We start from the raw sequence: 16,865 nt of genomic DNA, 5'->3' as shown, positions 1-16,865 counted from the left end.
CCCACAAGGCTATCAGCTGATTTTTCAGCAAAAACTGTGAAGGCCAGAAGGGAGTGGCATGATATATTCAAAGTGCTAAAAGGAAAAAAATCTGCAGCCAAGAATACTCTCCCTAGCCAGGCTATTACTCAAAATAGAAGGAGAGACAGAGTTTCCCAAAGAAAAATTAAAAGAATTCATGACCACTAGACCAGCCTTACCAAAAATGTTAAAAGGGACTCTGAGGCGAAAGACCATAATCAGGAGTAAGAAAAGTAGGAAGCACAAAAACAGTAAAAGTAAGTATATCTATAAAAATTAGTCAAGGAATTCACAAAAAAGGAAGTAAAGTATGATGCTCTATACCTAAAATGGGGGGGGGGGAAGAGGAATAAAAATTTAGTGCTTTTAGGGGCACCTGGGTGGCTCAGTCGTTAAGCGTCTGCCTTTGGCTCAGGGTGTGATCCCAGCATTACGGGATCGAGCCCCACATCAGGCTCCTTTGCTGGAAGCCTGTTTCTTCCTCTCCCACTCTCCCTGCTTGTGTTCCTTCTCTCGCTGGCTGTCTCTATCTCTGTCAAATAATAAATAAATAAATAAATAAATAAATAAATAAATAAATAAATAATAAATAAATAAATTTAAAAAAAATTTAGTGCTTTTAGAATGAAATTTAGTGCTTTCAGCAACCATCAACTTAATAGACTGCTATATACATAAAATGTTATAAATCAACCTAGAGGTAGTGACAAATCAAAAACCAGTAATAGATATGCAAAAAATGAAGAGAAAGGAATCCAAGTACATCACTAAGGAAAGCCAGTAAACCATGAAAGAAGAGAGCAAGAGGAGAAAGGAAGAGAAGAACTACAAAAACAACCATAAAACAAGTAGCAAAATGGCAATAAGCACATACCTGTCAATAATGACTTTGAATGTAAATAGACTAAATGCTCTAATAAAATGACAGAGTAACAGAACAGATTAAAAAAGCAAGATTCATCTATATGCTGCCTACAAGAGATTTGCTTCATACCTAAAGACACATACAGATTGAAAGTGAAAGGATGGAAAAACATTGGCCGTGCAAATAGAAGTGAAAAGAAAGCTGAGTAGCAATATTTATACCGGACAAAATAGACTTTAAAACAAAGACTTTAACAAGAGACAAAAAGAGACACTGCATAATCATAAAGGGACAATCCAACAAGATATAACAATTGTAAAAATTTCTGCTTCCAACATGGGAGCACCTAAATAAATAAAACAGCTAATAACAAACATAAAGGAAGTAATTGATAATACAATAATAAAAATTCAATATAGACATGATTATATTTAAATACATACATATATAAAATATATATATACACACAATATAATATATATATTTAAATATACACATATATATTTTATATATATATTTTATATACACACACACAAACACACACACACAATAGTAGGGGACTTTAACATTCCACTTACATCAATAGATAGATCATCCAAACAAAATCAACAAGGAAACAGTGGCTTTGAATGACACCTTGGACCAGATGGATCTAACAGATATATTCAGAACATCCCATCCAAACACAGCAGAATACAAATTATTTTCAAGTGCACATGGAACATTCTCCAGAACAGATCACATTAGGCCACAAAACAAGTCTCAACAAATTAAAAAAAAAAAAAAAGGTGAAAGGGTGTCAAGCAGCTTTTCTGACCACAACACTATGAAACTAGAAATCAACAACAAGAAAAAAATCTGGAAAGAACACAAATCGTGGGGACCAAATAATATGTCCCTAAAAAAGAATGGGTCAACCAAGAAATCAAAGAGGAAATAAAAAAATACATGGAGAAAGGGGCGCCTGGGTGGCTCAGTCGTTAAGCATCTGCCTTTGGCCCAGGGTGTGATCCCAGGGTCCTGGGATCAAGTCCCGCATCCAGCTCCCTGCTCTGCTGGGAGCCTGCCTCTTCCTCTCCCACTCACCCTGCTGGTGTTCCCTCTCTCGCTGGCTGTCTCTCTCTCTGTCAAATAAATAAATAAAATCTTTAAAAACAAAATACATGGAGAAAATGAAAACACAATTTCAAAACCTTTGGGATACAGCAAAAGTAGTTCTAAGAGGAAAGTTTATAGAACTACAAGCCTACTTCAAGAAGCAAGAAAAATTTCAAATGAAATTTGAAAACTAACCTTACACCTAAAGGAGCTAGAAAAAGAAGAACAAAACACAAAAACCAGTAGAAAGAGGGAATAATAGCAATTACACCAGAAATAAATGAAATAGAAAAACAAAGCAAAACAAAAAAACAATAGAACAGATCAATGAACCAGGAGAGTTTCTTTAAAAAAAAAAAAAAGTCAACAAAATTGATAAACCTTTAGCCAGACTCATCAAAGAAACAAACAAGCCAAGACTCAACACAACCAGAAATGAAAGAAGATAAATAACAAATCAACACTACAAAAATGCAAAGGATTATAAGAGATTATTATTAAAAATTATATGCCAACAAACTTGACAACTTAGAAGAAATGTATAAATTCCTAGAAACATATAATTTCCCAAAACTGAATCAGAGCTAAATAGAAAATTTGAGTGGACCAATTACCAGCAATGAAATTGAACCAGTAATCAAAAAATCTCCATCAATCAAAAGTCCAGGACCAGATGGCTTCACAGGTGAATTGTAACAAACATTTAAAAAAGAGTTAATATCTATTCTTCTCAAACTATTCCAAAAAAATAGATCAGGAAGGAGAGCTTCCAAATTCATTCTATGAGGCCAGCAAAACAAGTCTCAACAAACTCAAAAAACAGTGAAGTGGTATCAAGCATCTTTTCTGACCAGATAAAAAAATGATTCCAAAACCAGATAAAAACACTACAAAGAATGAAAGAAAGAAAGAGGGAGAGAGGGGAAGGGATGAGGGAGGGAGGGAAAACTACAGGCCAATATCTCTGATAAACATAGATGCAAGAATCCACAACAAAATATTAGGAAACTTTATCCAACAATACATTTTAAGAAATCATTCCCCAGGGCACCTGGGTGGCGCAGTCGTTAAGCGTCTGCCTCCGGCTCAGGGCGTGATTCCAGCGTTCTGGGATCGAGCCCCACATCAGGCTCCTCTGCTAGGAGCCTGCTTCTTCCTCTCCCACTCCCCCTGCTTGTGTTCCCTCTCTTGCTGACTGTTTCTGTCAAATAAATAAATAAAATCTTTAAAAAAAAAGAAAGAAATCATTCCCCACAATCCAGTGGGGTTATTCCCATGATGCATGAATAGTTCAATATTCACAAACCAATCAACATAATATATCACATCAAGAAGAGAAAGGATACAAACCATATGAGCATTTCAATAGATGTAAAAAAGCATTTGACAAAGTACAACATCCATTCATGATAAAAGCCCTCAACAAAGTAGGTTTGAAGGAATATATCTCAACATAATAAAGGAAATAAAGGAAAAATCTACAGCCAATGTCATACTCAATAGTGAAAAACTGAGAGCTTTTCCCTTAAGATCAGGAGAAAGACCAGGATGTCAATTTTCAGCACTTTCATTCAACATAGTACTCGAAGTCCTAACTACAGTCATCAGAAAAGAAAAAGAAAAGCCATCCAAATCAGTAAGGAAGAAGTAAAACTTTCACTATTTGTAGATAACATGATACCGTGTATAGAAAACCCAAGACTCCACCAGAAGCTGCTAGAACTGATAAATGAATTCAGTAAAGACATAGGATATGAAATGAATGTACAGAAAGCTGTTGCATTTCTATACACTAGTAGTGAAGTACCAGAAAGAGAAGTTAAGAAAACAATTCTATTCACAACTGCCCCCAAAACTATTAAGATACCCAAGAATAAACTTAAACAAGGAGGTGAAAGACCTGTACTCTGAAAACACTGATGAAAGAAATTGAAGATGACTCAAACAAATGGAAAGATATTCCATGCTCATGGATTGGAGGAACAAATATTAATATGTCTACACATTTTAATACAATCTACACATTTAATGTAATCCCTTTCAAAATACCAATAGCATTTTTTACAGAACCAGAACAAACAATCCTAAAATTTGTATGGAACCACCAAAGACCCCTAAAAGTCAAAGCAATCTTCAAAAAGGAAAGCAAAACTGGAGGCATCACAATTCCAGACTTCAAGTTATATTATAAAGACTTTGTAATCAAAACAGTATGGTACTGGCACAAAAACAGATACATAGACTGATAGAACAGAATAGAAAATGAAGAAATAAACCCACAACTATGTAGTTAATTAATCTTTGACAAAGCAAGAAAGACTATCCAATGGGAAAAGGACAGTCCTTTCAAGAATTGTGTTGGGAAAACTGGACAGCAACATGCGAAAGAAAGAAACTGGACCACTTTCTTACACTGTATACAAAAATAAATTCAAAATGGATTAAAGACCTAAATGTGAGACTTGAAACCATAAAAATCCTAGAAGAGAACACAGGCAGTAACCTCTTTCACATTGGTCCTAGCAACTTCTTTTCTAACTACATCTCCTGAGGCAAGAGAAACAAAAGCAAAAATAAGCTGTTGGGACTCAATCAAAATAAAAAACTTCTGCACAGTGAAGGAAACAATCAACAAAACTGAAAGGCAACCGACAGAATGGGAGAAGACATTTGCAAGTGACATATCTGATAAAAGGTTAGTATCCAAAATATATAAAGAACTTCTACAATTCCACACCAAAAAAACCCCTAAATAATCCAATTTAAAATGGGCAGAAGACACAATTGGATGTTTCTCCAAAGAAGACATCCAGATGGCCAACAAACACACAAAAAGATGTTCATCATCACTTACCATTAGAGAAATGCAAATCAAAACTATAGTGAGATATCACCTCACACCTGTCAGAATGGTTAAAATAAAAAACTCAAGAAACAACAAGTAGTAGAGAGGTTGTAGAGAAAAAGGAACTCTTCTTGCACTGTTGGTGGGAATACAAACTGGTGCAGCTGCTGTGGAAAACAATATGGTGATTCTTCCAAAAGTTAAAAATAGGGGTGCCTGGGTGGCGCAGTCATTAAGCGTCTGCCTTCAGCTCAGGGCGTGATCCCGGCGTTATGGGATCGAGCCCCACATCAGGTTCCTCCACTAGGAGCCTGCTTCTTTCTCTCCCACTCCCCCTGCTTGTGTTCCCTCTCTCTCTGGCTGTCTCTATCTCTGTCAAATAAATAAATAAAATCTTTAAAAAAAAAATTAAAAATAGAAGTACTCCGTGATCCAGTGCTTGCACTACTGGGTATTTACCCAGAGAATGCAGTGACGCTAATTCAAACGGATACATGCACCCCTATGTTTACAGCAGCATTACTTATAATAGTTAAGATATGGAAGTGAGATCACTTCTTTACCCATTCATCCATTGATGGACACTAGGCTGCTAGGGCTAGAAGTGAGATACACACACACACTATATATATATAGGAATATCACTCAGCCATAAAAAATGAAACCTTGCTATTTGCAATGATATGGATGGAGCTAGAGAGTATAATGCTAAGCAAAATAAGTCAAAGAAAGACAAATACCATATGATTTCACTCATGTGGAATTTAAGAAACAAAGCAAATGAGCAAAGGGATAGAGAGAGTGGAACCAAGAAACAGACTCTGAATTATAGAGAACAAACTGATGGTTATGAGAGGGGTGGTGGGTGGGGGGATGGGTGAAATAGGTGATAGGGATTAGGGGGTGTACTTGTGGTGATGGAGCACCAGGTGATGTATGGAAATGTTGAATCACTATATATTGTGCACCTGAAACTAATATAACACTGTATGTTCACTAACTGGCATTAAAATTAAAACTTAAAAAAGGAAAATATATTATATACATACAATGGAATATTATTTAGCCATAAAAAAGAATAAAATCTTGCCACTGCTACAGTATGGTTGGACCTTGAGCACATTATGCTAAGTGAAATAAATGAGAGACAAATATCATACGATCTCACTTATCTATGGAATCTAAAAACACAGAACAAAACAAACAAAAAGCCTGAGCTCGTAAATACTGAGAACAGACTGGCAGTTGGTGGTTGCCCCAGGCAGAAGATCAGGAGTGAGCAAAATAGGTGAAGGGGCCAAAAGGTGTAAATTTCTGGTTATACAATAATTAAATCATGGGGATTACAGTTAATAAAACTGCATTGAACATTTGAAAGTTGCAAAAAGAAGAGTTCTTACGAGTTCTCACCACAAGGGGAAACGATTTTTTAACTGGGTATGGCGTCGGATGTTAATGGGACTTATCGTGGTGATCATTTGCAATACATATAAACAGGAAATCATGTCATACATCTGGAACTAAGATAACGTTATACGGCAAGTATACCTCAATAAAAAACTGAATGTTTGATGACCAATGTGAAAATATGAAATAGTAAATAAATAAATAATCAAACTTCGATGTGCCGATAAGCTGGGGACAGTCTGCTTCTGTGCTTGGGAGAATCATCTACCTCCCCCACATCACATTTAGCATACTTTGGGTTGGTTAATTGCCTCAAGCCCCCTCTAGCTGCTTAGCTCTGTGAGGACTGGAATCATGTCTGTTTTGTCCATCCCATCTCTAATAGAGAGAACATGTGAGAATTGAGAAAAAACAAATTGAAGTCCATCTATTTAATGAAATAATGTGCAGCCATTAGAGAAATGATGTACCGTGATAGCTATAGTCACAGAGAGCTGCCCATGATATATTATTTAGTCCAAGGAAAAAAATCAAGGCACAGATTGGATGAATATATACCAATGTATGCAGCGATAATCTATCAATGGTGGAATTTTGAAGGATTTTAACTTCTTGATTATGTCTTTATTTTCTTAAGCTACCAATAAGCAAATGATAGATCTAAAGTAATTTAAAAGCTATTTTAATTTTTTAAATAAATGTTCCCTATTTTCTAATCACTCTGTCTAGCAAGAGTTAGCTCAAACACCACATCTTCGGCAAAGAGGTAATTTCTTCCCTGAAGCTAGGTGTTTGGAGGGCCACGCCCTGTCCAAGAGGTGAAGTTTTCCATGATCTCTGCTTTCTCATACATCTTCCCGGTCTGTGGGGTGGAAAAGCACTGGGTCACCCAAGCAGGCCAGTTCCCTGCCACCACAGCTTTGGCTTGAACCTCTCTTTCCACCAACACCATTTACCTTTTCACCATGTAGTCAGTGAATATCTATTCACATAGGCCCTGAATATCTATGCTACACCCTGAACTAGACAGAAGGAAAGCATGGGGGATCGGCTGGCACAGAGTCCATGCCCTCGAGGAGATCACAAAATCCTTGGGAGACAAGGTGTATGCACGCGCACGCACACACACACACACATGTGTGCACACTCACCAACACGGAAGAGCGGGATTATGTACATCCCGCCTCCTCGAGGCCATGGTCTTGGCACTGTTCTGGTGATTGCTAGCTAATTCTGGAAGCCAGCATGCCAATGACCGTGGACAACGTTGACTACTGTCTGCTTTCCAGCTTATTTAACTGCATTTTAATATTTTCCCATAGAAAAAGTACTGGCAGTAGCTTTGAGAAGTACACAAAAATACAAACCAATAAACTCATGCATTATTTTTCCATATAAGGCATGAGCCCTGTTAATATTTTAACTTGTTAATTCTTTTTTCTAACGTAGTTGAGATCAAATTGCATATTCAACTTTTTATCTTGTTTTTCCTGACAGTTTAGGATTAGTATTTACCCATGTCATTAAATACACTTCCTAAACACCGTTGTTTAGGGCAGCATGATAATTCATTATATGAATGCTGTACTAGCACCATAGCAGCTGTCAGAACTGACGCTGGGGAGTGCTAACCACTTTTCTAAGAGCTGGGTAAGGGGATTGCTTCATTTCATCCTTACAACTTTAGGAAAGAACATTCAGAATAAAAAAGAGAAAGGTCCTCAGTTACAAAAATGTAAAGCACTTGATCAAAGTCACAGAGGTGGTAAAGGGCAGAACTAGGATATGAACCCAGAAAAACTGACTGCAAAACCTACCTACTGAACTATTATGCTATCCCTTGCCCCCATCCCCTGAATGGACAGTAATGGCTCATAGTAAGCCATATGCCAGGCACTGGCCTAAGTCCTTGAGGTGCATCAATTTGTGTAATTTCCACTATCATTCTCTTACTGTCCTCCTTTTATAAATGAGAAAGCAAAGACCTAGAGAGGAAAGATAATGTGCTTAAGATCACACAGGTAGGGAGTGGTAGTCTTGAGTTTGAACCCAGGTCTCTGACTCCAGCCCCCAACCTGACTGTTCTTCTCCACTGGGACATAAAACGTAGTCACATTGCCAGGTCCAATGTCACGAAGCTGTTCCCTCTTGTAAGTTTTCTACTAAGAGTTTTATAGTCTTAGCTTTAACATTTAAGTCTTTGATCTATTTTGAGTTAATTTTTATATATGGTATCAGGTAAGGGTCCAACTTCATTCTTTTGCAATGTGGATACCCAGTTTCCCCAGCATCATTTGTTTAAAAAGACGGTCCTTTCTCCATTGAATGGTCTTGGAACCCTGTTGAAAGTCACTGGACCACTTGTGTGCGTGTTTATTTCTGGGCTCTCTATTCTATTCCATTGGTCTAAATTTCTGTTTTTACATTTTGATTATTTTAGCTTTGTATTGAGTTTTGAAATCAGGAAGTGTAAGACTTCCAATTTTGTTTGTTTTTTTCAAGGTTTTGTTTGTTTGTTTATTTTGCAATTTGGGGCCCCTTGAGATTCCACATGGATTTTAGGATGGATTTCTCTATTTCTGTTAAAAAAAAAAAAACCTGCTGGGATTTTGAGAGTCCACAATAACAACATGCAAATGGATAATTACAATAAAATGCTGTATTGGGAGCCACTAATCTTCCCCACTAAACTTTAAGCATTCCAAGGGTAATCATTTCTTATTTGTAATCCCCTCAGAATGTAGTTTTGAATCATGTGCTGGGTAGAACTCGATTAATGCCTCTGAATGAATCAGGATTATAGAGCATCAAATACTTCCTTATCTGATAAGAACCAAGATATTTTAAGAACAAACAAACTGAAAATAAACAGATGTCTTCTTTATGATCAGACTTCTAATTTCTCAGTAAAGTAAGACAAAGTTGAGGCCTGGCTGGTACAAACACATAATTTCCATGATTATATAAGAACTTGGACAGATGCAAAATAAAGTGTGGGTTTTTTTTCCCTACAGTTTAAAACGAGTAGAACTTCTTCCCAGTGCTGCCCAGCCCCCATCCCAGCCAGCTGTAGCTTAATAAAATCTAAAGGTCACACACACACACACACACACACGCACGTGCACGTGCCTAACTATCAAAGGTAAGTGGTTTATTATTTCAGGGGCTGTATTACCGACTGCGTGCTTATTGGAAGTGCTCAGAATTGGACATGGTTTATTCTATTTATAGCATTAGTACTATTTTTTAAGTTTAAATAAACTAAACAGATTGAAGAACTGAAGTTCGCATAGTAATGTTGTTATATAATATAAAAGGTATGAAACATAAACCTCTTCCTTCCTTCTGCGGAGTCTAATGAAACTGCCAGTTGTTTATTTTAGCACAAGAAACTCTTGGCCTGCAGAGCACAGGAAAGACAGAAGAAATGCTTGCTTTGATTCTTCCAGAATTAACCCAAGAGGCCTTGTAAACCAAGATAGCAAAAGTGCCCTTAGACTGCCAGCCCAGGCACTGTCTCCTTTGTAGCCCCTTCTCTTGGCAAACAAAACTCCTAGAGCTCACAAAGGAATAGTCCAGCATCCAGTGGTGGTGGTGTGCGGGAAGAGAATTCACCTTTATCTAGGCCAGGGATGCTCAACCTTTTATGGGATATAGACTTCTTTGAACTCTGAAGAAATATGTGAACTCAGACCCCCAAACCAAACTCAAATGCAAACATACCTGCAAACTTTTACATATGATTTCAGGGGGTTCACAGACTAAAACTTCTGGTCCACTGTGTGTCAACTTTGTACTATATACTGTGTTAGGCAAATTAATCCAATGTTATATAAATTTATCTGGCAAGTGATGATGTTTGGGTCCAAGAGATATAGGGAGGTATTGTAGAGTGGCAAGTTTGTTAGTTTATTTTAATGGATTTGCTAGGAAAAGAGCCCCACAGGTAGAAGACCTGGGGACAGTAAAGAGACTTGCTAAGCCACCATACAGTAAAGAATGTGGCCTTGAATGGAGAATCCGGCTTTCGCCCTTAGCTTCTGGGATGTAATCTATGTCATACCTGATTGAAGGGTCTTTAGGGAAGAAGTTGGCCATACTGGAGTTTAGAGTGGGGCCAGCCACACGAGATAGTCTGAGGGGGGAAGCTGACCACAGCAAAAGATTAAGCTTGTTCTTTAGAGTGATGGCTTTGGGTCATGCAGTTGACCTGGAAGTGGAGATCAATCATATGGGCAATCAATCAATAATACCAATATAATGAAGCCCCAGTAAAAACTCTGGATCCTGAAGCTCAGGGGAGCCTCCCTGATTGGCAACACTCCATGTAGGTTGCCACTCACTGATACTGGATGGTAAGCATGTCCCCGAGGATGATGGAAGCTTTATGTTTTTACCTTTCCAAACTCTGCCATATGCTTCTTTTCCTTTGACTAAATTGGATCTGTGTCCTCTGCCTGTAATAAACCACAGCTGTGAGTATAATAGCTTTCATCTAGTTTAATGAGTTCTTCCAGTGAATTAACAAACCTGAGGGTGATTTGGGGAACCTTCCTAAATTTCGCAGTGTCAGAAGTGAGGCGGTCCTGGGATTGTGCCCTCCAACTTTGACGTCAGGTGCTAACTCTTTGCAGTTGGTGTCAGAAGTCTTGGGCAGAGTTGGCAGTCTGGAGGCACCTGTAAGCTCACAGTTTGGCTAACTGTAATAGTCACTTTCAAGCAGAGCTCCGTAGCACCTTGGCAATCAGTCTCCTCCCCCACCCCAGGATTGGCTGGCAAGTTGTCAGAGGATTTCTAGACTTCCTGCCCCTGGGCAAGCCTGGCTATGGAAAGTCACCTGACTCCTGATATGAAACAGTGGGTTGGAACCTATGAACTCAAATCAAGATAAGTCCATACCTGAGTTAACCTTTTCCATGGCAAAGCCACTCATTTAACCTTTCCCACCCAGGTTCACACCAGCAGCAGTTGAAAAAAACTTAGTAACAATGGAAGCCCAGGCAAAGCAGAGGCCTGAGTCCTGTTCTCTAGAACATGCTTAAAACAGCCTCAGTTTCTAGGGCCAAGGAAATGCCTTCCTAGGTGAACGACAACTTACACATACAGAGATCCCTTCAATGTTTGGTTCTGAGTCCATATTGACTGATGAGATCTTTAAAGGAACACATGGCATCCACCACTAAGAGGAGTTGGCCTTTTTTTAAATAGGTAGATCCATTTTTATCACCTATTGAAGAAGAACCCCAGGTGACAAATATTTGGTCCATAAGATAAACAAATGAAATAAGCTCATAAGCAGCCTTAGGATGGCGGAGAGGCAGGTACCTGCCCAACACTTCCCAAACCCTTCATGCCTTCTCCCAAACTAGCGGGAGCGTCAACGTTAGCGATTAAGTGTCAATCAGTAGCGCTCCGCTCCTAACGCGCCCTTGAGGACTCACGGGGTTATTAATACACGTGCGCTGAAGACTCTGGGTGCTTGAAATACTACGCTGAGCGCTATGGGGTGGGTGAGAGCTTTCATTCAAAACTCGAAGATAGGGCCTTGCCCTGAAGGACTTATGGTCCAGTAAGAGAAAAAGGATAGCCACACCTGGGATATAAGAAAAGCAAGAGAGGGAGTGGAGACCATGTGGATTATAGCGAAAACAAATAACAAGTATGGAAATTCAAAGAAGGAAGATTTTGCTTCCTTCTGGGGTAAACCTAGGAAAGACCAAGTTTTAATGGAGGAATGTATTCATGTAAATAACAAAATCATGGTCATCACAAGGAAACAGCATTAACGAGATAAGCAGACTTAGGATATTAGTACTCTGGAGTACTTTTATCTGGAGAGATTAAAAGGAAAAAAAAGTAACTTGGTTTATACCAGAGTTTCCCTAAGATAGCTGAGACTAAAAATCAGGAAGGGCTAAATGTCCTAACCAAAGGGGCTAGATCTTGTCCCGGGTCTCTTATCAGAAAGCAGACCCAGTGGGACCAGAGGGGCTAAGTGCCTTGTATGAGATCCTACAGGGAGCTGTCAGAGGACTGGCCGACTGTGGTTCTCACCCACGCCTGTTTCGTGCAAAAGCACGCAGTCAGTCGGAAATGCAACTTGCCACAGTGCTGGAGCCTTGCTCCGGGAAGGCTCAGTGTCCCGGAGGCATGAGGAGTGGGATCTGAGAGGGGAAATGAGTGCATTGGTGGAGAAGTCCCAGATGCAGTGGCAAAGCTGCAAATTCAGGCCAAGCAGACACTGGCCTTGTGGTTTCAAACAAACCACCTGTTCTTAGCAGAATGTGAGGGCATGGCTGAGGGCAGGATCAGGTAGGATTGCCTCTGGGAGAGATGGAATGCTGGGCCAGATGAACAGAGGTAAAGCATAGGTTTTTATGGATGTGTGAAAAGTTTCCTGTGTTTTGCTTTGATCTCATCACCCCACCAAGACAAGGTGACCAGCATGGGATTCTTCCGTACTCTCACTGCTACCTGTAAGGAAGTTATATTTTCTGGACTTGTACTAGTGAAAACACAATTTAAAAATTCTGTCCCTGATATGTACCTGGACTAGTTACTGGCTTTGAAACTGAAGTCTTATCTCCATTTAAAAGGATAGAAAAATAAAAGTGCCCTATTTATCTCCTTATCAGCAGCCTTCCCTTCTCACACAAAGAGTCAAAGGACTCTAGTTACAGAGCATTCAGGAGAATTCTGGAAATTACCAAAGATATCAGTGGGACCTCACCTCCAGGCCCTAGAGCTCAGTGAACAATTTCTGGGTTTCTGCCACTATTTACTCTGAAATAATTCAGAAAAAGCCACAAACACAAATAACATGAATGCAATATGAGCAGAACTCTGATCTGAAATTCTACCAAGGTCCACAAAGGATAAAACAGTAAGGTGGAAAGGAAGATACCCGGAGGAAATAAATCCAACCTCAACAGAAAGAATGAGTTGGCTAGGAAGAAGATGGAAGCAGTGTGGAGACAGATTGGACCCTGAGAGAACAGTTTCTTCTCATTACCTGTGGGCCCTCTTCAGCCTCAGTTTTCTTGTCTATAAATGTTGATGAGAGTATTTATTTCAGGGCAGATTATTCTGGATTAAGAGATACAACAACCAAACAAGAATGTGTGACCTTATTTGGATCCTGAGATGAACAAACCAATTGAAAAGATACTTCTGAAACAATAAGAAAAATGAAGATGGGCTGGGTATTAAAGGGTACCAAAGGATTATTATGTTTATATTTTGAAGAAAACACCCCTATTTTTTTTTTTTTAAAGACATGCATAGATGTAGAGATGACATAATCTGAGTCCTGGAATTTGCTTTACCATCTTAACAACCAGGAAGGAAGAGAACGAGGGAAGATGTGCAAATAGGAGTTCTAATTTTCAAAGGCTTCTTTTTGGCTCCGCCCAGCTATAAACAGCCAACTCATTCAAACCTCCCTCTCTAAAACATATTGCCACATTGAAAACCCACGCCTTCCGAAACATTCTTGAATATGAGCCACACAAGAGGCTGGCTCCTAGTGGGGGCTACCTGTAGGTATTACATATTCTCAAATCAATCGCTTGACATTTTTACGGCATCACAAAATCTACACCTTTGCTCCAGCCTAAATCAACAACAAAAGCGTCAGCCAAGACTGCATATATTACAGGATCCTTGTAAATCAGCAGTTGCCTTTAGGCTCGAGGGGCCTCCAAATTTGACCAGCTGTTCAAAATAGTAAAATCTCATTAGTTCAATGTCCAGCCACTCAACAGTGAGGCTTACTTCAAAGTCATGCTCTGCAACCAAGAAAGAATAACCAGGAAATTTTTGTATTTATAAGGTAATTAATAAGCTGAAAAACCGATTTCTTGCCAATAGGAAAAAAAGAGATAGTATGCTATTTAAAGAGGTGTTTTTTGACCTTTTAATTATTCTTCCCCTTCCTTTTTTTTTTTTTTTTAAGATTTTATTTATTCATTTGACAGAGAGAGAGACAGTCAGTGAGAGAGGGAACACAAGCAGGGGGAGTGGGAGAGGAAGAAGCAGGCCTCCAGCGGAGGAGCCTGACGTGGGGCTCGAACCCATAATGCTAGGATCACGCCCTGAGCCGAAGGCAGACGCTTAATGACGGAGCCACCCAGGCGCCCCTTCCCCTTCCCTTTTATGAGGAAACATTTTTTTTCTAATGGAGAAGAATTGGTAAGACTTTGCTTCCCTATGATTAAGATGGGAAATTAGATGTTAAAAGCCATTAACACAAGCTTGATGTTGACTACTTTGGTGCACTGAAAAATTTCACTTAGTGATCGCGTTGACTTGGGCTGTGAAAATTTGGCATTAACTTTCTTCTCCGCTGAGCAGCGTTATGGAAAAGTGGGTGTTATTTATTGGTGTTTAAGTAAAATCCATTATTTACCAGGGATTCTTTCTTAAACACATGCTAGCACTGAAATGGTTGGTTGGCAAGTATATTGGACACCAAATCTGGCCCGATATCTATCAGCTGGTGAAAAAAGAGGGAAAAACTGTGAGCATGTGTGGGTATACTTATTAATTTGCAGGCACAGAGATGGGGATGCTGAGGCAAGCTAATTACTCTCGTGCCCGGCAAGCTAAACCAAAATATGGCACTCGTGCTGATATTCTGCACCCCATGTTTTCACCTTTGTTAATGGTCTGTATGGACCTAGAGAGTTTGAGGAGTCTCCCTGTTCTGATTTGTTTGATGCAGTGTCTACAGGGAACATGATGGTGATCAAGGGCATGGAGAGAAGGCAAGAGGTGGAAAGTGGTGCCCTTGACTGTGTATCCCCCAATTTTGCCAGTGATAAGCCTTTGCACGGAGCAGGTCTGTCACTAGAGCAAAGACCACTGATTGGAAACAAACTCTTGGGGCCCAGATTTGGTAAGAAGGGTCCAGCTGGCATGTTAAGGAATGGAAGCCCACACCTGGCTGGACCAATAAATGCTTCCTTAAAAGTGTGCTTGCTGTCATGCGAGCACATGCACAAACGTGCTCTTACGTCTTATCTCTTTAACACGTTGTTTTTTATCGTTAGGTTGCATTCCACCTCTTCCAGAAGCTACTCTGGAAAAGCTCGGCTTTAAAATTAAAGAGGATAAAAGAAACACCAGTAACCATGTCACTGTCGTAGATCACTCTGGAGCATTTTCATGGCAGCTTTTGAAAAGGAAGCCTAGCGACAAAAACAGGTTTCTTTTCAAAGGGAGCACTGCTTCCCTAGCCCGCGATTTCAGTAGAAAAAGCTTCATGACAACAGTAGCTAATTTCCTCATCAGTATAAGACTAGGGCTGTTACATAGTGGGTGCTCAATAGATATTTTTAGATGAATGAATAAATGAAATTAGTCTATTTTACCTGCTGTTTGGTGGCAAAGGAAAAAGTATCTCCCATGAGATTCATAAAGTTGTCTGAGAATGAACTTCACTAAGACTTTGCTTCGTTCCTTTTTATCATGTTTCTCTTGTACCATAAAACTCCCATGTTTTTTAAAGATACTACTAGTTTGTTTGTCACATGGATGCCAAACACTTTTGCCGAAGAGGAGGAAGCCAGAATCCTGCTGCTCGTGTTTTGCATTCTTTAAAAGCAACACCAAACTAAGCACAGAAGGCCACTGTCTAAGAATTAAACGGACTATTCCTGTTGAACGATCGGCTCTTGCTGGCCAGTTTTCCAAATTGCCAGAATGGTTTTAGAAACCAGACCAGAGACGTTAACGTTCAAAACCCAGCCAGATTCTCACACAAGTTTTTAACATCACCCTCCATAGTTTGGTACAGATGAAAGGGTAATTGGAAGCCTGTGGAAAATATGAGTAGTGGGGTCACAGATTTTTCTTTGCTTCTCACGTATCCCTCCACATTCTAGAAGGGAAGAAAATGACTTATGCAATGTTATGATAGTATTAAGTGACCATTGTTTCGATGTTCACGCTAACCACCTAAGGCAGGTCAGAGTGTGGATTCTGTCTTTCCAGAGGAGGGGGCCACAAAAGCCATGAGTGCATTTTGGTTCTTTTCTCCCATGGTGTCCAATCGGAATGGAGCAGCAAGCACAAAATACAAAGACTTCCAAAAATCTGAGGCTCTTCTCCTCTAGCCCCATGATGTACTTAACAGGGAAAAGGAAATGAAATTAAATGAAAACAGGTTTCCAAAAACATTGTAGTCACCAGCCAAATCAAAGTCCAAAAAATGTTAACAGCCCGTGATTATATCCTTGGTAAAGGATGATCCAAAACATAATCCATCAGGAAAAGACAGTTTAGTCCAAGCTATTCCCTGAAAGGGAATCCCAGCAGCATATGAGGTAGCTCCAACCTTCCTCACAGCAGGAAAGAGCAGCCCCTCTCTCTTCCCCGATCTGGTACCGAGTCCACCATGCCAGAAACCTATTACAAAGCCAGCTCCCTGGCCCAGTAAGATGAGAAGGGCCCAGCAGAGTCGGCGGCAACAGCTCTATGTTCCAAACGTGTCCCTGCATCCATCTAAGGAAAATTAAACATTTGGTTACTAAGCTTCATGCAAGCATTCTTCCAGACTGGTGAGGAGCTCCAGAAAATGAATGGGCACTTTTTCTAGCATGCTTACTCTACTATGGCTAATGTCATATC

The sequence above is a fragment of the Ailuropoda melanoleuca genome, chromosome 9 (assembly GCF_002007445.2).
Source record: "Ailuropoda melanoleuca isolate Jingjing chromosome 9, ASM200744v2, whole genome shotgun sequence".
Lineage (NCBI taxonomy): Eukaryota > Metazoa > Chordata > Mammalia > Carnivora > Ursidae > Ailuropoda > Ailuropoda melanoleuca.
Note: the sequence above shows the minus strand (reverse complement) of the source record.